Here is a 25,587-nt window from a genome sequence, read left to right as displayed (position 1 = left end):
CACACACACACACACACACACACACACACACACACACACACACACACACACACACACATATATATATATGTATCCCTAGCTAGGTCCTCTTAAGGGCTCAGGCTCCCTCTCTCACTTGGTACGAAAGCTCTGTAGGACTTGGAGCTCAAGCCTGTGTTTTTAGGCAGCACAGCTCAAACTGCATAACAGTTTGAGTGAGTGGAAGGTGACTTGAAGCTTTGCAAGGTGACCAGCTGCTATATCCTTGACAGGATATAACTGTATAGCAGTGATCATTTGAACATCCACTGTTATGATAAGTTTCCTTACTCAACTGTACTTTAGTCTGACTTGAAACATTTCACAACATTACACAGGATGTTCAGTGATTCTCGGTTGGGTTGGGAGTGCCTTCTGTGTGGAGTCTGCATGTCCTCCCCGCGATCGAGTGGGCGTTCAAAAGACATATGTTGAATGGGCGTGCCTTCGTTGAAGGTTGGGCGTTGGGCTGGCAACTCGACACCATAAAAACCAACTACCAATCATTAGCAGACCGGAGTTCCACTGTGGCGACCCCTAACCGGGAAAAAACGAAAGACAAACAACAACAACACAGGATGTTCAGATGCTTTTCAAATTACAATACAAATAATAATATAAAAAAACATACATTTAACAGATAGAAAAACAAAGGGTATTTAAAAATAAAATCATAGCATAATATTCAGATTAGAAGACATAGCATGATGTTGCACATAATATTCAGAAAAAGCATACTGTATGGTAATTTATCTCAGCATATCATGTTTCATTAAATTTTATTATAACTTCCCTACCAACATGAGCAAAGAAGATACCTGGTGAATGCGTTTTAAACAAGCTTAGAAGTACAATTCATGCTCAGTGTATATAAACAGGCTAATAGTGGAATAATTTCTTCATGAGTTCAGCAGTCATGTATGTATTTATTCACTGCAAAAGATGTAAATTTGGCAGGTTTAAAATATGCACTGAGAATGTAATGGTCTGACGTGAGGGAAGATGAAATTAGAAATTGTAGTGCGATAAAAAGTATAGCAGTGATGTTTACTTATACAAAACATTAACAAAAAGCAAAAGCTGCAGCAAAAACAGAATGACCCTTGGTTTTGTACAATTAATAGTATATGTAACCACAAATGTAAGTAGCACCATAAAACTCATGGAAAGAAAAACACAATAGCTGGTCAAAGTAGACAAACAAAATTAATATGCATATTTGTAAAATAGTATGAAGTATGCATAAAATCCTGTACCTCTCAAAGTAACAGAATGTCCATTAATTGAAACAGCACTGAGAGAATATTTTTAGTTATTGCTGGTTTTAGAAATGTATTTTATATGTATATATTTTTACTCCTGAACAAGGATACCCGTGATGTCTTAATATATACATGTTCTACAGCAATTATAGGAAACAAACGCATACCTTCGCGATGATCTCAGTGCCAACATATTTCAGAATCATGCTGCTTGCTATTACTAAAAACTTAAAGTTCACTTTAAATGTAGTGTCAGTGGCACATGAGTTAGCACACTTGTACAAAAAACAGAAAATTTTATTTTTTATCCACACAAGTGCTTGGATTTACGTTCTAGTCCTGACACTGTAGTGCAACATGAAGGGAGGGAGGGTGTGCTTCAAAGGTGTCGTATTTCAGAGGGGATGCTATTGTAAATCCAGACAGGCACTATCACTGAATGGATGCTGGTTATGTTGGCACCAACTAGAAAACCCTTTCCATTTGCTAATATGTGACTTTCTAGTAGCAGGCTTTCTTATCCCCATAAGTATCTGCTGCACATCCTCAGTACACAAGTGCAGCTCAGGTGAACTTAATATGCCCCGTGGCACTTAAAGAAGTTGAAAAATTTTCTCCAAGAATATGCAACTCAGTCAAGACAAACAAACAAATAAATACATTTAAATATGCATATTCTTTAGCTTCTGAAACTGAGCATAGCAAAGCTACATTCATCCAAGAATAATGAACTTTCTACAGCATGTAAAACCAGATACTAGATCTCATACTGTAAATGCTTGCAAAATGGGTAAGAAATTAATTTGCTTGGTTGGTCAAGCATCCTGAAATTGAAAGTACTGGTCAATGATTATGTCCTTAGTGTAGATAAAACTTATCTGAAGACATTTATATTTCTTGAGATGATATGCCAATGCTAGTGGAATACAATGGATGTACTACTAAATCTAACTAAATCTTTTGCTGTAATAACCTAATGCATGTTTTCTTTCTGGTAGTGCATTTTTCAATTTCCCTGAAGGGAGAGAGAGAGATAAAGACAGAGGAAATAAAAACTGTTAACTTAATAAATATTAATAATGCAGTTATCTGTGACAGAAGGTGGTTCAGATACTGATATATCCAAAGTGGGGTGAAACATGCAGATTTGCTTTAAAGTTTTACCTCCTTGCCTTAGTCTGATGCTGTCAATTAACAGCTGACATCCATGCAACATTTATGCACATAAAAGTACCTCAACATGCTGTAATCTCAGCCTGACAACATTTTAAAGAGTGGTATAAAGGGGAGTGATATATGTGAACCTTAGGCCAAAATTATGTGCAAATTTAGTTTAAATGATGAACTGAAATCACCATCAAAATCACCTGCAAATTTAGCTTTAGGTGCAAAAATACAATTCTGTACATTTTAGCGGCAACTTTGGCCACATCAGGAACAAATCAGACATTTCAAGTAATCAAGGCTGTCATAATCTTTAAATCTCATCTGCAGTTGATTTTTAGAATTGCTGCATAAAGCATTCTTTCTTTCTTCCCTTCAGCATATCTGTGGAATATAGGCACTGATTACTTCCTAACTTCAGAAGAGTGTGTATTAGCACCCACAATGGAGGACTTCCTATCATCGCCTCACAGTAAGACGGTGTCCTGTTCGATTATCAGCTAAAGTGTCTTCTGTGTAGAGACATGCGTGAATGGGCGTACCTTGGTTGAAGTTTGTACGTCAGGGCTGGCAACTCGGTACGTAAAAATCTACTGCCAATCATTAGCGGACCAGAGTTCCGCTGTGGCGACCCCTAACCGGGAAAAGCCGAAAGATACAACAACTGAAAAAATGCATACTAATGGAGAAAAGAACTAAAGAGTTAATAACTTTTCCTAAGCCATTGGTTAATAGTCCGTGGAGGAAAGTTTTGAATTTGATTGATACCCTACAGATAGAACCAAACTCTTCTTAACTATCATTGTTTATATATTAACTTATTATTTAACTACAAATGTTTTGATCTGAATCCTTTTTGTCAGACTGTAAATACTGTAAATAGTTATTGAATGTTATGAATGTATTAAATTATTGTGTTATTTCATCAAAATAAAAATCATTTGAGTAAAAAAAAAGAAGAGTATGTATGTATGTATATGTATATGTATATGTATATGTATGTATGTATATGTATATGTATGTTTACACATGCACCTCTGTAAGTATGAACACGTGCATATAATCATATGTGCATTTTATGCACAGAAACAGACACACAGAAATATAAAACTTTAGGGAAGAAAAAGTGATAACGTTGACTTTTTTAAGAATATGTTTGCTACAGATTTATTTGCATGTAATCATTCAGAATATCTTTCATATCACCATTGTGTTGTATAGTAGAAATCATTCTGATCCCTTTAACTAATGATACAAGTGACCACAGTGGATTGCATCTAATCCTGTGGGCCGTACCTTAAGTAAATACAATCTGATAAGGAACAGCCATCACAAATGTTCCATGCCAAATGATTTATGAACTTTCTTCCCTAATCCAATTTTTAGAGACTAATATTTATAGCCTAGCATTTGATGTATTGCTCTCATGAGTCTATATTAAATTAGCCTCAAGTTAATGGCATTATCAGTGCAGTTTAAATATGCATTTACATTTTTATAGTAACTGAACTTCATTCAAAGGGTGGGTAGGATGTAGTAAGATTGAATGTTTCTTATTAAAGACAGTATACTTTAATGATAGCAGGATTAAAGGCAGATAAAAGTGTAGGGCAACAGGGTATTTCAGTGTTTACAGTTATTACTTATATATCAATATTAGTGGGTAAAACTATATTGGTTTTAGTCAAAACATTTAGATGCATTTTACAAGTTAATTACTTTCTGTATTTTATATTGTTTTCACATAAAGCAACTGTTGTTGGTCTTTCATAGTCCAGTCTCTTATCCCATGGCTATAAGGGCAATGTAACACTGGAATAATACTTAAGAGAAAGGTAGACATACAAATCGATAACAAGAAAGGATGAGATATAAAGCAGCACTAGTGAAATGTGGTAAAGGTTTGCCATTTAGAAAATGATTCCTGACTGTGACTTAGGCTTTTGAGAGATTAGCTTGAATCTGATAGTCCAGATTTATGTACAGGACAAGTAAAGTAAACTTGTGGATCTGGCAAACTATACTATAGAATGAAACATCTTTGAAAACATGCATTTGTTTGTAAAATCAAATGCTAGGGGTATGAAAACATAGTATATAAAGAACGCTGTCATTAATATAAATATGTATTAGCACTGTTGCTAGGGTCTGTTATGGGGTAGAAATAGAAAACAACAAGAGATTAAAAAATTGCATTATTTTGAAAGAATTTGTATTTTGCAATCTTCAACAAACATTCTTTTAGTTTCTTTCAAAACAGTTTGTAGAATTAGTTAGTTTTCTGGAGGGTAGGGGTGATTTGGGATATTTAAGGCATAGGACAAAAAATGTATGTCTGAGAGTCACAAAGCTAAATTGTGCAGCTGCACAAGGTTTACAGATGAAGTCTAATTTGCAAAAGAGAGAAAAATATGCCTTACACATGCATATCTCTGTGGCAGTAATTCAGGAACCTCTGTCCTACTCAACATGAAAATGGTAACAAGAAGTGATAGAACGGAGCAAGTGGGCTAACATATGGCTGCCATGGTATGCAGCAGAGCAAAACAATGAGAACAGAGCATACCAATGCACTGATAATATATTTCATAACTAAAATGGCATAATATAAGGTTTGGTTTGAAACAGTGTGAATAACTGCTATTAGTGATTTATGCCACTAAACACTACAAAGCATAGTGGTCTGGTGAAGTTAACACCAAAATCACATGACCACTATTATAATTGTTGTGATGAGAAGAAAAGGGTGTGTAAAAGGGAAGAAAAGCAAGCAGACAGAAATGCTTAAAGGCAAACTAGGACAGCAGTGTGAAAGTAGAGTACATTATATTTCTGTGTTTAGATAGAGCCCCTTTTATTTATAGGAAGAGAAAAGGGATGAGGGAACTCTATATAAATAAAACCTGGGTGTGAACAGAGGATGTAGGATAGTGTGCAGAGGCTAATGAATGCAAATCATTGTAGACACATGGGGCAGTTTTGCACAGACAATGGTGTGGAGCCAAAGGTTGGGCACAGACATAAAGAGGTGAACAAACACTGATGTGGAGTGCTGGATCATGCACAATATAGGAAGGATACATTATAAAGGGGGTCACACTAGTCAGAGGATAGTGTGCAGTATTGGCCACAGTAGGGCTGTCATGGTAGCCCTGAGAGTCTCCTGCACAAAACAATCACCAGCTGATAATTTCATTTAAGTAGTGAAGATGATGCTTAGGCCATCTGGTGGGCTACTGACTAGGGCTTACCACATCAGAAAATCTACAATCCATCCCAGGAAGTCCTCTGTCTGGCCAACGTATTGGCTAGTGTGATACCTAACTATATCATTGACTGTATCTTCATACATTTGTTGCAGTTCTGGTTCGCAATAGGCTGAGACATCAATGTCCACTTCACAGAAATCTTCACCAATTGCTGCTGAGCCATCCACACCACCATCATTGGACCCCCCCTAAGAACCATAACACATAGAAATGGTGGGGAAAGTGCCTCTGCCTGAAAATGTTCCTTTTCCTTTTCTGCATCAGGTGGTCAGTGGACCTGCTGAGTGGAGACACAATGGGATAAAATGTCATAAATGTGACATTGTAAAAAAGCACCAAACTTTAAGGGAGACAGGAGTAGTGGATACTATGTTTTGCAGCCAGCTGTTCTTGCTTCCTTTTGCATACCAACCTGTGCACATTATTAAGAACTCTTTGAGTGTTATGCACATATCTGAAGGCTAAAACAAACATGAATATAAACAATCACACTTGTAATGCATCTTGGGGTACTTTCTTTGAACTTCAGCTTTCCACTTCTGCAGATCTTTGGACAGTGTTAGGTCAGGTCATTATAGCAGTACCAACATTGCTCACCAAACAGCTGGTTACCTGTAGCCATGGTCAGCATGAGGTCATGTGGAGCTTCAGCATTTTTGAAGGTTCCATCATATGGGCTAAGATGATGCCACGTGAAGTGACTGTGAAGGAGGTAAAAAATATATACAGTCATGTCCTTTATATACCATGCTGGAGCCTTGTGTTTGTAAGGACCACCAGCTCTCTATCCCTCATAGAATCCCAAATGTCAAACTGTATGCCAAAGCAGCAGCAACTTGTGTAAACGCATACAACTGAGATTCTCATTCTGTTCAAGAATACGGTATAGCTTTTATGTATATAATTTCTTCTTTTTGTTTATATGTCTTTTCTTTTTCCTGTGGGAGAATGTTTTCTTTATTGTTACGATTTTGTCAAATCTTATTAAATAAAGAGATTTGAGAAAAAAACAAGAATTCACTTTCAGTTGTGCATAAAGCATACTTGTGTCTATCTTCTGCACCTACCTTGAGAATTGGAGAACACAATACAGCTGTAGTGGATATACTACTTTTTATTGCACCATTGTGTGACAGCAGCATTAATTGATCCATAGTCATACATGGCAGGCAGACTCATTTCACTATATAGCCCAGAAAAGGGTTTACACTTGCAGAGTTTAATTTAGTGCCATCATTCTTTGTGCTAGAATTCTGCAAATCATACCATTGTGTGATTATCATTGTGAGAATTCTCATAACTATACATATATATGTTTTGTGTGTAAGGTATATGTTGTTCATTCAAAGTACACCTCAGAAATCAGGGAAATTATGAATTTATAGCCATGTTTCCTAGGGTGTGAATGTGTGTGTGTGTGTGTGTGTGTGTGTGTGTGTGTGTGTGTGTGTGTGTGTGTGTGTGTGTGTGTGTGTGTGTGTGTGTCTGTGTAACATATCGGCTTACTATGTGCAGATCACTGTGTGTGTATGTCCCTTTAAGAAGCTATCCAAGGACTTGCATAAGTGTATAAATACTGAGCACGTGTAAGCCTGACTGCCATTTTGTAGTAAGCTGTTGAGATGTAAGCATGTATGTCCATAAGATCTGTCTGTTAATCAGTTTATTTATATTTTATGATGCTGTTCTCCATCCTGATGTGTTTCTATGTAATAAAGCATCCAAATGAACTACCCAGCCTGTTCATTATCTATGTTAGAGAGGGACAAATGAAACTATGCTTTACCTGTTTGCCTTGTTTTAGTGACCATAGTATCAGTTAAAAGATGTTTGGCTTGTGGAAGAGGCAGTTCCATGAGATATCAACCTATCATGGGAAATCCTCAGTCAAGAAGCCTCGTCATAGCACAAAGCATAAACCTGCATACTGGCAATATGTCTCTGGGGGCATTGCACAGAAGCGTATCTATGGCAAGGAGAAGGGGACAACTGCCAGGGGTGCCATCAGATTATCATGATCACTCTTTAATTCACACTGGCTTTTAAAACCTGGTATTGCATTTAAAACCTGGTATTTCATTTGGGGTCAAACCTAAGTACTGTAGCGCCCCATAGGTGGTCTAAACTGTAGCAAATGCAGTTTGCTACAGTTTAAAACATTTTTTAAAGTAAAACTTAAGTGCTGTAGTGCTTCATGTGAGGTATAGATGTTAGCAGCTGCTTTCTAGAAAAGTAGCAAACAGTTTGTTACAGTTTAACACATTTCTTTTTTTTCCTTAAAACTAAAGCCTGAGCACTGGATCTCTCTGTGCAGACTATAAACTGCAGCAACTACTTGTTACTTTTGTATCAAGCTGTTTGCTACAATGTTTTTTTATTAACCAAAATGTGAGGAAGAAGGAATGGGGTTGTGGGTAATGGGGTTGTGGGTAGGGTGCAGAATGGGACCTGACTGGCTCTTAGGCAGTAGGGAGGGGGCATGTATCTAGCTACCTGATTATTGTGCCCATAGAAGGAATGAACTTTTTTGTTAGCTTGTTAGTTTGCTTTTCACTTGAAGAACTGTGGGTTGGGATGTGGAGAATGGAATGGGTCCCAAGCTTTCTGCAGGGTGCAACTTCATGGAAGCAGCATAAGGTGCTAGTTGGACCAGCTATGCCACTGGCATTGCACATGCCATATCAGCAGATTGGTGCACAGATTACCCACTGTTATCCACTGTTGGGAACTATGACATGGTAATGTAGCAGAATGCATAAGTCCTGCATGCTAAGATTATGGACTTTGAGGGGCTACACAAGGGAAGGTACATTCTCAGTACCTTTACATACATTTTTACTAATGCCTATTTTGTTTTCAGTTTGTACAAACAACAAACAGCATGTCCACAGGAAAGGGCAGATAGATGCTTGAGAATTTAGCAGATGCTAAAAACAATGTTCAACTTCTTGCACTCATGGTGCATGGCCTTCAAATGATAGGTAAAAGGGGAGCTGCTTAACTGGTGTAGTGGTTTGTTCAGCAAGGAATACATGTGGGGGGGTGGGCACAACGGCACAATGATCCAAGTTTGTCTCTTGAATGCCATACTTAGCTGTGCTAAGCAGAAGGCACAAATGATTACAAGTGAGTCATCCATCACAGGGGGTGGTCATTTGGGGTCAACCAGAGTAGTAAACAAGGATAAGTTTCTTGTATCACTTGGTGGAAGGCTAGAAACAATATTTATTCTTATCAAGGGTTTTGATGATGGTGCTGGCACTACCTAGTCCATCTCCTTTGGAAAAAAAACATGTACCCATGAATTACCACATAGGTGGCAGTACACTAAACACCGAAAGTGTGATAAGAGACTTAGGGACACAGGTGGACAGTGGTCTCACCTTCAATAACCATGTCACCACAACAGTCAGGAAGTCATTCTATGTGGCACACCTCATCACTAAAGGCTTTTCATCCAGAAAAAAGGAGGTCATTATCCCACAGTACTCATCCCGCATTAGACCCATTATAGAATACAATGCCCCATTTGGTATCTACCTCTCAAGACATCTGCAACAACAAGAAAGGCCACAGAAATACCTCACTGAAAGAATCACAGGCCTAAAGAAGATGCCCTATGCTGACCATCTGAAAAAACTCCAGCTTTACTCTGTGGCATATTGTCTACTCAGAGGTGATCTCTGCTTAACATACAAGGCCATGTCAAACCCAGAGTTGTTGGACATGCTACACTTAAAGAAATCCCAATCCCTCAAAGCCACATGCTCCAGGGATCTAAACCTTGTCATCACAATGAACAAAACATGCTGGCGGGATAGGTTTCTGACCCAGAGACTCCCCAGACTCTGGAATGGACTGCCCATACATGTCAAGCAGAGCTCCTCTTTGGCCCTGTTCAAAAGGAACCTTGACGACTGGATGGGAAATAGGAAATTCACCCTGGGGATCACGTCAGTCGCCCTGCTAGACAGGGGTCCAGGGAAGTAAATATTGTGAGAAGACATAGCCAGGGAATTGTTATGGCTAGGCTAGTATAGGCCCTAGGGCCGATAGCCTAGTACCAACCTATGAACCTATGAACTCAAACAGGAAAACCAGCACAGGAACCAAGTTTCTTCATAAATCCCATTTATTCAGCAATGAAAATATAAGCCAAATAGTAATTGATCAAAGGACTGCTTCAGTTATGGTTTGTATATCATCAGGATAAACAACATAGTGATCCAATTAATAAACATATAAAAACTGTGCAATGAAATGCATAAGGAATCAAATTTGGACATTGTCAATTCACTGCGAATAGAGTGTGATTTTTACATTGTGATGGTAGGAGTAGCATTTACATTAGTTGGACACCATCATTAGGGATTGTATTTGCAGCTCGTGCCTTCAATTATATGCATCATCACCTACCATGTTGCAGTTGGATCTAAGTGTGCCCTATATACCATCAGAACAACACAGACATAGTTGACCACTATCTTATTGATCAAGACACCATATGGGAGCTTCAGGAATGAGCCATCCTCAGTTCTTTGTGTTGAAGGCACTACCAATACTTGTGGACACTGAGGCATATGTAGCATTGACCATCCTTGCTACAGGGACCTTGTTAAACCCATATCGGACATGGTGTATATATCACAAGCACCCACCTCATGAATACTACACTAGTTCCTTGATGTCATGCTGTGGTATGTAGAGCTGCACATGTGGTTCTATTGGATTCCTGAAGACAGAAACACGATTAACCATTATGTAGGCATTCTAAGAAATATCTAATTTACCTGAGAATCTAGGGTCCATTGACTGCACCCACATTGCTATCAAGGCCTATCTGGTTCACATGGTCACTGGTACATCAACTTGAAGAGTTTCCATGCCATCTCCTGCCAGATGGTATGCAATGTACTGTGTATTAGTTACAATTATTTACAAGTATGTCATTGTACTATCCAAACAGTTGCCATGATTCCCATATTTAGAGCATGTCCAACCTGTCTTGTTTCTGGTATTATTCAAGGGGTTCCAGTTTATAAGCTTCGGGACAGATGGCAGACAGTCCTAATTGCTTTGCCAGGGATGGCCTGCACTTATCTCCACAACGCTTTTGTATGTTGGCTAAAACCTTGTCTACTCTCATATTGTCTATTTTCAGGCAATGTCAGTCCTCAGAAACTTCCAACTTAAAGTGAAATCTGAATAACATAAAGGTACTGCTGCTTAATGTTACAGGGCCTCAACAAAACATTTCACTCCCTACAGACACTGCTTACCCTGGAATGCATTGATATATGCATCATCACAGAGACTTGATCCAAGATCATTGAAGAGCACCACATAAGTAGAGGTTTTCAACACCTACCACTTGTTCAGGCCTGTTGCACTAAATGAAGGCACTAAAGGTGGAAGAGTATCTATATTTGCAAAGCAAAATATTACCACTGGAGTCATTAAACAAGATAATGACTTGAAATTCCTCCACATCCCATTCGTCAAAACCCTTTTATAGGACCACATCTATGTTTCCCATAGTCCTTACCTCCTACCTGACTAGTGTGAAGTCCTGATGTATTAGGCCAAACACCATTTTCCTAGAGGACTTCAACTATCCATCTGTTAACTGAGAGACTTATGCATCCCTGACATATATGCCCAGGGATTTCTGGACTTCATAAATGCAACCACCCTGGACTAGTTAGTTTTCATGAACCCAGGTAATTATAGATCCATAAATCTAGGGATGACAAAATCCTAGACTTGATCCTCACCAGCTCTATTTCCCTCCAGTTGCTAACTTCCTTCCTCATGAAATCAGACATTAAATCAGTCATATTCACCATAAGTCTGAAGTTAGAAGCAACCTCAAATACCTCAGTATTCAGAGTTTACATGAAGGGTAATCTATGAAAACTGAGTAATGGCCTGGCTAAATTCACCATCCCCATCCTGATGACCCCTACTGCATATGCAGAATCTTTAATGCTAAATTCTATGCACGTGTGAATATCTGTATAGATGTATCTGTTTCTCTCCAAAAATAATACAATTCCAAATTTAAAAATAAACCCATTTTGTGCAACCCAAATATAAAAAGGTTGTAGAATGATAGTAAAAGCATATTGCATACAATAATAAACATAACTATCAATATGTCAGAAATACTCTGCTAATCTTAACAAGTATCTCCTGTCCCTGATCAAATCAACAAAAGATAGTTATCAGGTAAAAATATCCACCTAGGCAAAAGACAGGAATAAAGCCATTTTTAACTTTCATGTGGGGCAGTTTTGTCTGTGCTACTTGATTGTGGAGATATTTAGAAAATCATGACATTTATGACAATATAAATAAATATTATACAAACACCAATTAATATATCTTTACTTACACTAGACAGAGGTCAAATATCAATGAAGTTGTGTTTGCAATTGTACTTTATGTGTAACACGGTTTTGGAATTATTAATGCAAATATAAACAAGCAGTATTTGACACCTAGAGACGTCAGTAAGATGCAACTGCAGAAGCACCTGGAGGTGTCACTTAGCTGTAATGGCTTAATGATGTTAGAAACCTCAAAAACAATGTCCAGTATTGCACAGAACTAAGAGTAAATAATTTCACATACTCAAGACACTGAGGATATAGCCTGCTCTCCCCCTACATTCCCAGATCATAAACCTGCAGGTATACAACCCCCATCAAATCTCCCAAGAATAAGCCCTCAAAGGACTTTCCAGCATCATGAACAGTACCAGATAACATACCAGGCTGCCTACCAACCAGCCTAAAACAGGACTTGTCAAACTTTCTATAGGCTATTCAATATCCATCTCCAAACAGGCTTCATGCTGGATGAATGGAGGAATGCAATGGTCATCTCCCTGCACAAAAGTGCACCATTAATGAACCCAGGTAATTATAGATCCATAAATCTGACCAGCCTCCTCTGTAAGGCTATGGAGAAGGAAATTTTAGAATTAATAAGGACATATGTAACTTACTAAATCTCATTCCAAGACAGATCTGTTTTGTCAAGGACAGATCATGCCTGCTTAACCTGCTTGACTTTTTCAAGAAGATTAATGAAGCAATTGATGAAGGAAAATCAGTACATACTGCATATCTAGACCTCATAAAGGCATTCAACACCTTCCACACTCAAGCATTGTTGATAAGCTATCCCAGCTAAACGTTAATACCTATCTAACTCATTGGATAGCAAATTAGTTCACAGATGGAACCCAGGAAATTAGGGTATGTGGCTCTACCTCCTCAGAAAGACTTGCAACTAGCAGTGTGCCCCAGAATTCAGTTCATGAGCACTCCTCTTTGACATTTACTTCTCAGAGGTCAAAGCTAATGTAAAGGGCTTGTGGCTGACCAAGTTGAAGATGACTGTAAACCTGGTGAGATGATAAACTCCAAAGGACACCAAGATTATCTAGGATGGTCTTTCTCAAACAAATAGCTGGTGCCATAACCATGGACTCCAATAAAATGACAAAAAGGTATAATAGACTCCTTTGGCAAGCATGACATTCCCTGTAGCTATCATATCAACAACACACCCCAAAAATTGATTTGGTAGTCAGGGATCTGGGAACCTATGTGGACAACAATCTATCCTTTGATCACTGTGTATCTACTATTGCAAGAAAGTCCTTTTTTATTATTATTAGTAAGGGTATGGTGTCTGGGACCAGGGATGTGATCATTCAACTGTATTAAGCACTTACTAGGTTGGTCATTGAGTATAATGCCCCCTTCAGTATGTACTTGGCCCAACTCTTAACACAATTTGAATGACCACAATGCTTTCCCACCAAAAAAAATCACAGAGAATTCCATTTCTTTGGAATTGTCTTCCTCTCCACATAAAGCAAAGTACTTTCCTTACCCTGTTCAAATGTAACCTGGATGATTGGATATGAAACTGCAAATTCACTGTGGTTTAGCACCTTTGTCCTTCATGGTTAGTGGTAACATGTGAATGTTATGACTAGTGTTGTGTTATTCATACTTGAATTACAAGGCCTAAAACATCATGAGAATGCAGGGATAGGATTCTAAAGATTCTCAACAGATCAATAGCCTTGTAAGTGCCTACAAACCTGTAAACTTATACCAGTAATTTTTGCATGACAGGTTCTCACAGGGGCATCTTTTTGCTGATGCTGGATATGTCCTGTAGCCATAACTCATGAAGTAGAGACAGAATCAGCAGTGATGACCTACGACTCTGCATTGTCTTAAACCCAAAACATTGCCAAGTGGGTATTCACATTATTTAAGGTCCACTTCCATTGCCTAGATTCCTCTAATGACAAACCAAAGTATGCTACAGAGACCTGCAGCAAGATGTTAGCTGTCTGTTCAATGTTGAAAAACATGTGTTGTATGCAGGCAACTAGAGCAGAAAAGATCATCACTGAAGTTCCAAATAGAACAGCACCCACAGCAGCAGAAATGCCACTGATGTGTTGTTGAAGGAACTGGCTGCAAGGTTCCCCACAAGAGGCTGATGTGTGTGCAGTATGCTGCAGCACTAGCAAAGAAGTCTGTTGTACAACTACAAGCCAGGCTACAAACACCAAAGAGTAAAATTGATCATATGGTATTACATGCAGTGCTGTACAGTGTATTGACTGTCAGTGCTGAGCAAACAGACATAACATAACCCATGTGATGCAGCAGTGTTGGCAGGGCGTAGTTGCTATCATTTCCAAAGATGGGCTGGGATCATAGTGGCAGAGATCAGCAATGGCTACATAGATGGAAATGGGAATCGACTAGAGATGTGGAAGAGATTGTGCATGGATTATTGATTGGTGACACTGGAAAGACACTGTAATGAGGGTAGCTGAATGTACTGAGGGGGCAGGTGGCCAAATGTTGTGGGTGCTTGCACAGTACTGGTGATCATGCTGCATGGGTATGCATGAGATAGGGCTTAGAGGTCCGTAAGTGCTAATAGAATATACCATGAACACCCTCACCCATGGAGGTATCCCCACCAAAGAATGACACTGATTCTGACACCTGCTGGCAAAGATGATGCATAACTACCTGACAGTGACTGTGTGGTCATGCCATATTGATGACAGCATACAGGTTATGTCTGAAAGGGTGACCCCCATCATGTCAAACCAGGCTTACCACCAGTACATGGTGTCAAGGAGGTGGTACTACATGACATCAAATCAAATGCCCTGTGGATTTTTCCCACAGTGGACATTGAGGGGGAGGCCACAGGAATGATATTGTCCTTGACATGTAGAAGCAGAACATCTATATTGTCATTCATGCCACACAGCATGTTAATCATCACTGCTATGACATTAGTGACATCTAACTGTACCTGGATCACTGCACCTCACATCCATTGATTAATGCCCAGGGTGATGCTTATGTTGAGCACCAAGCATGATGCATGGTTTCAATAACCATCAACAGATAACTCCCTACTGGTGTCATCATGCTGTGTGGTCATGCCTTGGCCTACTGCTAGTGCATAAGCAGGACAGGAGGTGCTACTTTGTTGGGCTGCAAGGCAGGACCTGTCCTTCCATACACAATGGAACAGTGGGGTTAGGTTTTACAGACAACAACTTTGCAGGAAATGCATTATGTACTGCATGGAAACAAATTTACCTTTTGACATATACTGCCATGCCTGCATCTAAGATGTGGCTATAGTGGACATATGGCAATGTTTAGCATCCAGAAGGTCATGGCAGTGGTGTACCAGAATGACTTAGTATTGATTTAAGGTGATAATAATCTGGTGCATCCTCGACAGAGACACGTAATGTTGTGACCAATTCAGCCCCTCCCCCTGTATCTAGGTCTCCACTATGTATGCATATCTTTCTATTGTAACCAGACAGGGACATCAGGAGCTTCACTGTGTTGGTGAGAGTGGTCTGTGATGGAGACCCCTCACCTGTAGCCATCATCTCCTGTGCAATGACCCTTGCTATCATGTAGGCATGAAGTATCATATCAGTGACCCTGAGGCAGACCTTGTTTACTTAACAGCTTAGGCCATGGCTACAATTTGGCTCCTAGAAAACAACAAAGTCTAATGACTTCTCATCTTCTCTTTCTCAGTGATTTAAAACTGTATAGCTCATCAGATGAGGAACTGAAAACACAGCTGCAGGTTGCCAAAACCTTTTCAGATGATATTGGAATGTCATTTGGTCTTGATAAATGTGCAAAAGCAACCTTTAAAAAGGGAAAACTGTAGCACCAGGAAAACATCAGTTTGGGACAAGAATGTGATATAAAAGAATTTGAGCAAGAGGGAGTGTATAAATACTTGGGAACTGATGAAGGATCAGCAATAAAACATGAATAAATGCAAATAAAACTCAGTAAGGAGTACTTTAGAAGACTTAAATTAATCCTGAAAACAGCATTGATATCTAGGAACAAGATCCAAGCTATAAATCAATTTGCTCTTCCTGTCTTAACTTATAGTTCTGGAGTGATTGACTGGCCCCAAAAAGTGTTGGATAGACTGGATATTAAAACAAAAAGGATGCTTCATGCTCACCAAATGATTTATAAAAATCAGCGTATACCAAGATTATATATTTCCCATTCCAAAGGAGGGATGGGCCTCCTCGAAATTGATTACATGTATAGATCTGCAATCGTGGGACTCCACACATATTTACTGACCTCACAAGTTCCAAATATAGTGAAAGTTTTGAAACATGAGCAGAATAAATCTAAGATGATGTCTCTGCTTAATTTAGCAGAAGCATATCGATGTCAAGCAGGAATGGAAATCAAACCAGAAGTGGATAAAAACCAGGCTGCAACTGAATGTGCCAAAAAACAAAAGAAAGAATATAAGGTGAAATACCAGATAAGAAGGCAAGAAATATGGAAAATGCATAAATATAGTTGCAAGTATAGAAAATTTCTGGGAAGAACCTCATGTTGATCAAGAATGAATACAGGAATGGTTAAGGAGAGGCGTATTCAAACCAAGAGATGAAAGGTTAATATTGGTGGCCCAAGATAGTGGGCTACGTACACACTAGTTTACAAAGCCCATTGAACATGTGGGAGAAACTGACATATGTAGGTTTTGTAAAACCAAATTGGAAACAGTCACACTTCTTGTTGCTGGTTGCGACGCACTAATGGCAGAGGGACTGTATACTGAAAGGCATAATAATGTGGCGAGACTGTTAGACTGGAGGTTGTGCAAACATTATGGTATTGAAATGGCTGAAAAGCATTGGAAACATGAGCCACAAAGAATCATAGAAAATTATGAAGTTTATATCACATGGGATCACCCAATACCAACAGTTCAAGATAGATGCTATTAAACTGGATATAGCGGCCCAAGACAAGAAGACAAAAGTAGCAGTGATGATTGAAATCGCCACACCTAGTGACTACAGTGTCTTGCATACAGAGAGACATAAAGTCATAAAATACCTTGATCTGCAGGTGAGAGCCATGTGAAAGAAAGATAACCAGACAGTTCCAATAGTAGTAGTAGGAGCAACTGGTCTTATAAAAAAGAATTTACAATCGTATTTAGATATGGTACCAATTCATGTATCACCGTACGAATTGAAGAAGGGCACATTGCGGGTGCTGCAAAGAGCACTTTTGTCTAACATCAAAGAGTGAAACAATACTAATTTCATGAACTTTAATCGTACTTTGACTTAAAAATGGGGTCCATTCCTGTCATGGTATTAGAAACCTAAAAGATTTGGAGAAATTAAAAATGACAGACCTTTTGTGCTAATCTTTTGAGGCCATCTACAACAATGACATCTGCAACAAGGTGCCAACATGTTTGCTTCTAGAAGGCCCTGTCAGACTTGTCTGTACTTACAATCTGCTTTTTGTAAGCATGTTGGGCCTGCAGTAACACCTCAGCCTCTGCTGAAAACATTTCAAGCTAGTGATGCTGCCTTAGTGACATTTAGTTTCCTGTACACAGGGATATGCACCTATGGCCAGTCCCTGGGCACAAATTTATGTATCATCAGCTGTACCAGTCCTGAATCCATTAGGGCATGCCATCTCTCCCAGCAGTCCAACTAGGACAGCTTAGTGACAGAGTCTAGTGTGGCATTTACCCAGTAATCTAAAGACTTGCTTCCATACAAACAACACCATCATGTATCCCTCACACACATCCACAAACTGAATCAGTTAGCTGGTCTGAATCCTGTACTCCACCCCTTTCTTTGTGCATATCTGCTGCAACACTGTAGCAGGGGTCCTGCCTTTCAAATTATCACTCTCTGTGGCACCAACCAATGTAGTTACTCCACCACTCCCTACCCTTCAACCATTCTTCTACTGGGCTAATGATGGATGGCCCTGTGCCCCATTTGCTCACATTCTCCAGTCCACCTTTACACATGTTGTTCATCCCACTTTCTGCCAGTTTCTGTTGCCACTGGCCTGTATACCTCTACCAGAGGTAATGTAAAACAATTCTGTAATTTATAGACAGTTCTGACAGTCTCTTCTGAAAATCTGCCCATGATGCTGTGGAAAGCATGATAACATGATAACATGATGAGGCTCACAGGGACAATGGGTATTTACAAGCTGTTATTGGGCCTGCAGTGCAGTACTTATGCCAATGAAATGCCTTAGTTAAATGCTTCAGAATTACACTGCTACCACAGTGCACAAAAACCCCTGTAATGTGCAATGTGGTCTGTGCCTGCACATGCACAGTAGGCTGCTAATTGATCTGTGCATGCCTGGGCAGCTATGTGACATCCACATGTCCACAGGCATTTGCAGTTCACTCAGTGACCTATAGAAATAAATGCTGCATCACTGCTGTGACTTGCATAATTTTGATATGATGGTTTACAATATAAATGATGGCAGAGGCACTGTTCCATTTGTAATGGGCAGGCCACTGCCACTCTCCACCTGTCTATTGTGGACACACTAATCTGCCATGCCACTGGGCTGCATCACACTGCCAGATGCCAGGGAATGTGAATTATGTGGTTTCCACAATATGCTTCAATGTGAATCTGCTACTATTTCATTCCTAGTATCACACCTGCCAAGTGACTGCATCTTCTCAAAAGCATGAAATCAGAAGGTCTTCTACAAGCTGCATTAGGGAAAAAAAACATTAATCGTCTGGTTCATCTGCATCACTGGGAGCACCAGCTGGGGCTTCCTATAGGTTCATAGGTTCTTAGGTTCATAGGTAAGTACTAGGCAGTCAGTCTGCAGAGGATTACAAGTCTAGCTAAAAAAACCCTATTTAATAAGTACAACTAGCTTCAAGGAAAGCAAAAAAGATAGATGGGAGGATTTGAGGCTGCCCATCCAGTTATTTAGATTTACCTTGAAGATGGCAAGGGTACTAGTCTGCTTGACATGGTGGAAGCTTGGTGCAGAGCTGAGGGATAGATTGGGATATGAATTTATTATGCCAGCATTTATCTGCTGATGAAGGTTTAGTTCCTTTAACTGAGTATTTGAGGTACCATTAGTTCTGTGAAGGAGTAAGAGGTCAAATAGGGTTGGATCTTTCATGGCTCAAAAGGCTAGACACAGATCTCCACAGAGGAGTCTGTAAGAGACTGATTTAAGAGAAACACCTGATAGTCTACCCTGATAACTAATATTTTTGAGGAGAATTATCAAACACAGCAAATTACAATGGGATATCTTTCTGGTCAACTTTATTGCACCAATAGCCAAAAACAAACCATTATAAGTACTTTTGCCCCCTCTAATTCATTGGCACTTCATCCGAGTAATTACATAATCAATAGCCACTTCCTATACAAAGTAAACCAACCAACTAAATACCTTAGTTATGAATAACTAATTATTTGGACACACTCAAAATTTATATATATATATATATATATATATATATATATATATATATGTGTGTGTGTGTGTGTGTGTGTGTGTGTGTGTGTGTGGTTCCACTTGAAAAAATTGAATTATTAGACCATTGAACCTTAAAATGTCGAGACCAGAACATCATATCATCTAAACATCAAAAAATGAAAACATCGAGCCTCATAACATCGAATTGGCTGCTGAAATCATCACACTAACAAGAACTTTCAAAAGCAGCTATAAATAATAACATACCACAACTTTGAACATATATATCTATATATATATATATATATATATATATATATATATATATATTTCAACAAAACACACTCTTCCCTTGTGCCCTATGCATACGACAGTTAGTTTCTCCGTACCACCAAACACTGACACTTTAAAGTAAAACTCTGTCATATACCAGCACAAGTTAATTAGTTTTAAAACACAACTTTACAAATGTCAACACAAAATGGTGCTTTCCGACATATATAAACACTAAAACCAGTCTGCTTTAAAGAACTTTGATGTTAAAAGAAAATGTAATGAAAAATATAACAGAAACAACTAATGATTTCCACTATACATCTCTGTAGTACTTTCACACAACTTTCTCCTTCGGATACTAAAATATAATTAACATAACCTTTAGTCTTACTTGACAACTTTTCTACTCAACACCAGTAACTTTTGAAATTCAGTATACCTTCCAACTTATGAACGTACCACTGAAATATAACCTTAACCTAACCTTTGTTTGACTTACATACAATATACAGGTTCCTTCTACTCCACTAATACAGACTGGGCAGTCCACCATTTTTAATAATGTAAAACCACCTTCTTAAAGTTATAGACACTATCATCTAGCTCTACAAGTTACAACGTAAAATAACAGAGAGTTTAGTACTATTGTACAGGATTTTCTGGTAGTACTGCGATGTTCTAAAGTGCAATGTTTTCATTTTTTGACATTTAGATAATACGACATTCTGGTCTCGACATTTTAAGGTTCGATGTTCTGGTAATTCGATTGTTTCAAGTGGAACCAGATATATATACACATATATATATATATATATATATATATATATATATATATATATATATATATATATATATATATATATATATATATATATATAGATAGATATACAAACACACACACACACACACACACACACACACACACACACACACACACACACACTTGCTTATAAGATGTAACTATAAAATCCATCACTTTTAAAACATAACAGCTCCCATCCTTAGTTCACTCATTAGTGATATAAAATCAGTAAGACTGACCCTCACTTGCCATGACAGTTCTTTATACTCCAATAAATTATTGGACTCACAACCCCTTTCAGACCCTAGGACTCTGGCAATGCCAAAAAAGTGAACTTTTTGAAACCAGGGCAATGTGCTAGATGCCTATGCATTAGTTGTTTTATTCATTCTAATATTGTAATTGTGTTCCATGATCTTCTGTTGGTTTTGCCAGTATTAAATATGGCACACACAGTGGTGGCTGTTAGATATACCACTCAGGCTGGTCACAATTACATCCACCTGCACAACTTAAACTCTTATCAAACCCCTGCCCTAACACATAAAGGCTCTCATGAATAAACCTACAGTATTTACACCATCTACCACATAAACTCATTCAGTTAAGCCATCCAGAAAACTTTAAATCTCACCACCACCAAAATTTCCATCCAATACATTTTTGATGCTTTTGTCTTTACTAAAAATATTATTGGTTGTTCACCTAGTTTCTCCACTAAATCAGCTGTAAACACTAAACTCTAAACTCTGTTAACAGAATTAACATATTTCAAAATATTTTTACTAAATGTGAATACCAATGATAGGTTATTGTTTCAATGAATTAAAGGAGATGAATGCATTTAGTAAGGCAACACAACACGCCCACTTGATTACGAGCGCGTTCTTATGGGTGGAGCTCTGAGAAGAGACACCTGCCGTCACGTCAACTTTGTGAAGGAAGGGTTGCATGCGTTTATTGCGCTGACTCCAGTTATCTTTGGAAATGTGTAAACTGGCAGAAAAAGAGCTATTTATATATAAAAAAAGAGCCACTATGAAGGTCCGTATACGCCATCCAGCATAAATGGGGCCATTGGCAGTAAGACTAAATGGTAAGAATGTGCTGAATGTTATACCAATGTGATAGTTTGTTTGCATTTATAAATTTTCAACAAGGTGACATTTTCCCTTTCTGTGACCGATGCATCCTTAATTTACCTAAGTAACGGATTTGTCTCCCCCTGTTTCATATGTTAACTCTTGTAGGATTTATTTTAAGTAGTGATTCCATCCGCACTTGATTTACTGTTGCCAGATTTATCTTACCTAATCGAAATTACAGAAGGTCGAACACCAGAAGTTCGAACCTGGAAGTTCAAAAGGTGAAAATGTCAAAGCCACAGAAGTCCAAATTCTTTCTCAGGGAAAGAATTCGGCTGGACGTTGCTGTGGCTTTGACATTTTTTACACTGTGGTGTGAAAGTTACGGAGCAGGTTAAGGTAAGTATCTGATTGTGACAGATGGGGTTAGGGTACAGGTAAGGTAAGTGTGTGATAGTGACGGACTTTAGGGTTAGGATGCAGGTAAGGTTAGTGTGCGATAGTGACGGACTTTAGGGTTAGGGCGCGGGTAAGGTAGGTGTGCGATAGTGACGGACCTTAGGGTTAGGGTTTGGGTTAAGGTTACTGCATAGGTACTTGTGTATGTAAGGTTTAGTGTAGGTTTATAAGGTTTTTGGTGTGCTTATGTTGTGTGTGTGTTTTTCAGAACAGCAAATATTTTCCCTGGGAAAAAATTCACTGTTCTGCTGTTTCAATGTTATTACATTTCGATTTCCAAGTTTGAACATCTGGTGTTCAAACTTTTGCAAGTTCGATAATATAATATGAACCCTTTTTAAATGCCTAATCTAACTTCTAACGTGGGTTTTTAAAATATGTGAGGTTAGATTTATTTGCCCACTGTTTGTTCTTAGGCATGTAATGGATGCTTGTAAAGGGCGGATAGGTGCTAACAATTATTGTGTTGGTTAATGTGAAGGCTATGCACTACCACTGGTGGTGTTGAAGCATGTGATTTTGCTATGCTATATTTTATTGGAATGTTTTTAGATGAAATGTTTTTACAGTCTGAGGAAGTTTGGGCAGGGAGTCAAATGAAAGTGTGCATTGATTAAAAGCAACTAACACCACATCGGTTGGAGTTTGCCTTTGACTTTCTTGACAAGTTTGTTTATTATGTAAATATCTAGCAGTTTAAACTTCTCTATAGATTCTAGTACCTATTGTATTATTCTAGATATATACATTAATATCCAAAAAATGTATATTTAATTTTGAATAACTATGTTTAAACTTCAAGAAAGTAGCAGTAGAATCGATATATGTAAAAAAGATTCTAAAGTCTATTGCTACATAACTAATTAAGCGAATCACATATTTATCAGAATAGGTTCATAGGTTCATAGGTTCATACTAGGCTATCTGCCCTAGGGCATTTATAAGCCTAGCCAGAGTGTGTTTGGCTTTCGCCACCCATTTTAAATTAATTTTGCTATGCCTTTTCTTGAGGTTAGTATACTGTGCCTCTGTCTAACAGTGACACAGAAGTGATAGCCGGGGTAAACCTACGATCTCCCATCCACTCATCAAGATTCCTCTTGAAGAGAGTCAATGTGGGACTCTGCCTAACCTGGACTGGGATTTTATTCCAGAGTGAAGGGAGCCTCTGGGTTATGAATCTGTCCATCCAGCATGTCCTATTTATTTCAGTGCTGAGGTTCAAGTCTCTCGAGCGCGTAGCTCGATGGGATTTGGATTTTCTGAGGTGCAGCATGTCCATTAATTCTGGGTTGGACATGGCTTTATACGTCAGGCACAGATCGCCTCTGAGCAGGAGGTATGCCACTGAGTAGAGCTGGAGTTTCTTTAACCGGGCAGCATATGGCATCTGTTTGAGCCCTTTGATCCTCTTGGTGAGGTACTTTTGGGGTCTTTCCAGTTGCTGCAGGTGTCTGGGTAAGGTACATCCCAAAAGGGGCATTGTACTCAATTATGGGCCTGATGAGGGATGAGTAAAGAGGTACGATGACCTCCCCTGATCTAGATGTGAATCCCTTCATGATTAGGTGGGCTATATAAAATGTTTTTCTAACCACTTTGGCCACGTGGTTGTCAAATGAGAGATTGGTATCAGCTTGGGTCCCCAGGTCCCTAATGACTTCTTCTGTACTTAATGGATTACCACCTATGTGGTAATTTGTGGGCACTTTGTTTTGCCAAAGGGATGACTATACACTTTTGGCATTTAGCTTGAGGCCATGGCTCTGGCACCAGTTGTCTGTTTCTATGAGGCCCTTTTGGAGGATGCTTGTGTCGGCTGGAGAGTTGATTATGGCGCCCAGTTTGCAATCATCTGCGAACTTGGTCAGCCACAGTCCTTCCGTGTTGGCCTGTACCACCGAGAAATATATACCGAACAAGAGAGGTCCCAGGACTGAGCCTTGTGGGATGCCACTTGTAACTGGTTTGGAGTCTGACATGGCTCCAGCAATTCTAACCATGTGGGTTCTGTCCTTGAGCCAGTTTGCAACCCATCTAGTGACATAGGGGTTTATATTTAAGCTGGTGAGCTTATCTATAATGCCCGAGTGGGGTATTGTATCGAAGGCTTTTGCGAGGTCCAGGTAGGCTGTGTGGACCACCTTCCCGTCAATGGCCTTGGTGACTGTTTCAAAGAAATCGACCAGGTTTAAGAGGCAGGATCTGCCCTTAACAAAGCCAAACTGGGTAGGATCCAGTGTCTGTAGGTCCCCAATATCTTTATTTATGAGGTCCATGATGATCCTTTCCATAGCTTTGCAGACCAAGCTAGTCAGGCTTATGTTTAGTTAGTTTCCAGGATCCGTTGAGGCACCACCTTTGTGGAGAAGGACCACTGTTGCTGTACGCCACTCTTTGGGTACATATCCTGTAGTAAGGCTAAGATTGAACAGTAGTTTTATGTTTGGGTTTAGCTCTTCTTGGAGTTCACATAGACGAGCCGGGACACCATCTGGTCCCATTGATGCTGTGTTTTTTGCTTTGTAGAGGGCGGCTCTTACCTGAGCATCTGAGATGTCAGGGGGGCAGCACTCTGTTGGGATAGATATTTGCCCTTTTGGTGGGGAGGGAGAAGTTTGCACTGAACCTGTCAGCTAGGATGTTGGCAATGTCTGTGGGCTCGGTGTATTTTTTGTCATTTTGGACTAATTCTGAGCATATCTGGGAATTCCCACCCAGGTTCCTAACATAACTAAAGCCTTGTGATTATCCTTAGTGTCCTGTGCAATTTTTCTCTCGAAGCTGGCCTTAGACGATTTTATGAGTGCCCGTAGTTTTTTGCTAATACTGATCAGAGATGCCTTCCCTTTTTGGGATTTTGCTCTATCATGTAGTAGCTTCCTCCTTCTATTGTATAGTTTGTTTATGGCTGGGGTCCACCAGACAGGACGTCTGCCTTTGGGGGATTGGGTCTTGGTTTTATTTGGGATTGCATGAATAAATGACAAACATTAACAAACTATAGAGATTGTGACTATCTCTAATTTGATCATATTGTCTATGCCTTAAATTTACTGATTTATATTTTTTCTTCTTTCCCTTTTCTTTTTAGTTTTGTTTGATACTGCAAACATTTGGATGGCATATTACTGTACCTTTGTGTATGCTTGAGGGGGCATGTGAAGGGTTTCGATATACGTTTTAAGATCCTTATTTAACTTAAGATTTATGGTTTCAGGATACGTTTTAAGATCCCTTATTTAACTTAAGATTCATTTTTCTAGTTAAAATATGTATAAATAGTGTACATATATGCATTTTGATAAGCTCGCTGACTAAAATATGTGTTTAGGCATTTTTTATATGTGTCTGTTACTATCTGATTCAAAATGATGATCGCAA

This window comes from Protopterus annectens, chromosome 2.part2, assembly GCF_019279795.1.
Source record: "Protopterus annectens isolate FY-2018-M chromosome 2.part2, PAN1.0, whole genome shotgun sequence".
Lineage (NCBI taxonomy): Eukaryota > Metazoa > Chordata > Ceratodontiformes > Protopteridae > Protopterus > Protopterus annectens.
This window is presented reverse-complemented; position numbering follows the sequence as displayed.